Here is a 2500-nt window from a genome sequence, read left to right as displayed (position 1 = left end):
TTATTATTATTATTATTATTATTATTATTATTATCATTATTGTTATTATTATTACAATAATTATTATTATTATCATTGTTATTATTATTATAACCATTGTTGTTGTTGTTATCATTATTATTATTATTATTATTATTATTATTATTATTATTATTATTATTATTATTATTATTATTATCATTATTACTACTACTATTATTATCATTATTAATGTTATCATCATTACTAATACTCCTACTATTACTACAACTACTACTGATAGTATTATGGTTATTGGCATTGTTGTTATGATTGTTATTATCATCATTATCATTGTCTTATATTTATTTCTATTATCATTATTATTATTATTATTATTATTATTATTATCATTATTATTATTATTATTATTATTATTATTATCATTATTATTATTGTTATTTTATGATTATAATTATCATTATTATTATCAAATTTTTATTATTGTCACTTTTATCATTATTATCAATATTGTCAATTTTATTATTATTATCATTATTACTATTATTATTATTATTATTATTATTATTATTATTATTATTATTATTATTATTATCATTATTATTATCATCATCATTATTATTATTGTTATAATTGTTCTTATCATTATTATTTTTATCATTATCATCACCTTCATTATTTCAGTTATTATTATCGTTGTTTTTATTATTATTATTATTATTATTATTATTATTATTATTATTATTATTACTATTATCATTATCATTATTTGTTATTGCTGTTGTTATTATTATTGATACTGCCTTTATAATTATCATTATTACTATTGTTATTATCAATATTATTATCATTATTATAATTACTACTATTATTACTATTATTATTATCAGTATCATCATTATTATCATTTTTATTATCATCATCATTAGTACTGATATCATTATCATAATTATTATCATTATTATTATTATAATCATTATCATTATTGTTATTATTATTATTATTATCATCATCATCATCATCATCATCATCATCATCATCATCATCATCATCATCATCATCATCATCATCATCATCATCATCATCATCATCATCATCATCATTATTTATATCATTACTGTTACTATTATCATTATCATTATCATAATCATATATTATTTATACAACTTTCCGGGGAGAGCGATTAAGAAGCATGGCGGGAGGGGGGGGGGTGAAGGGGAGAAGAAAGTGGACAGAGAAAGAAAAAGAAAAGGGAGATGAGGTCATTCTATTCTTGTTTTTATCATGATGTTATTATGAAGATCATTATCATTATTGTTATCTTTTAATTTATTTTTATAATCATCGTTATCATTATCATTAGTAATACTTGTATAATTATGATAATAGTGATAATAATAACACTGACATTAATAGTTATTATTATTGTTATTGTTATTGTTGATGTAATCATTGTCATTATTATCGTTATTATCATTATTTTTATCATTACTATCATCACCATTATCTTTAATGATAAAAAATATTATTATCATTATTTGTAATATTTCTTTATATTATCATCATCATCTTTATTATCATTATCATTATCATTTTCATCATTATCATAATTTTTATTATAATCATTGTTTTTTATTATTGTTATCATCACACTTATCATTATTATTATTACTGTTCACCATTATCATTACTATCATTATTTTCATTTCATTAGCCTTATCATTATCCTTATTATTATCATTATTATCATTATTACTATCATTATAATTATTATCATTTAGTACTTTTATTATCATTAGCTTTAGTGTTATCATTATTATTACTATAATCATTATTATTATTATCTAAATTATCATCGTCATCATTATCATTATCATAATTGTTACTATCATTATTTCTATGATTGTTATCGTTATCATCTTTATCATTAACCTTATCCTTATTATCACCATCACTATCGTTATTGCTGGTATCACTAATAACATTATCATTACTATTAGTATCAATTCCATTACTTTCTTATTATCATTTTAGCTATTGCCATGATAATCAGCACCATTAGTATGGATATGAAGCTATTATCGTTCACATCAACACTGCTTTCCTTACCATCATCATTTCAACTCGCTCCTTAAGATGCTCTCAATACAACCTTTTGGAAACAGAATTCAGGAGATGGAGAAAAAAAACAATGTTCTTCAAAGTCCTTTCTTCGGATAATGCGGAAGGCAAAAGATGAGACTGATCATTTCAGACTGTATCACATCAAAAATTAGTCGCCTGGAATTTCAAAGGGCCTATTATGTCCAAAGAAAAGGGCGAAAAAATTAATAGAGAAATAAATCTTCGTGTCTTCTCCATTTCTTTCTTGGTGTTGAGCAAAATCTTCCAAGGTGGAGCAGCGGGTATGGAGATGGATAGATAGATGAGATGGATAGATGGACAAACACACAAATGGAAAGGCAAGTCCGTATTTTAAAAACAATGATGGACAACAAAAAAGGTAGAGAGAGAGAGAGAG

Source organism: Penaeus vannamei, chromosome 13 (genome assembly GCF_042767895.1).
Source record: "Penaeus vannamei isolate JL-2024 chromosome 13, ASM4276789v1, whole genome shotgun sequence".
NCBI lineage: Eukaryota > Metazoa > Arthropoda > Malacostraca > Decapoda > Penaeidae > Penaeus > Penaeus vannamei.
The sequence above is the reverse complement of the archived record's forward strand: the minus strand, read 5'-3'. Positions refer to the sequence as shown.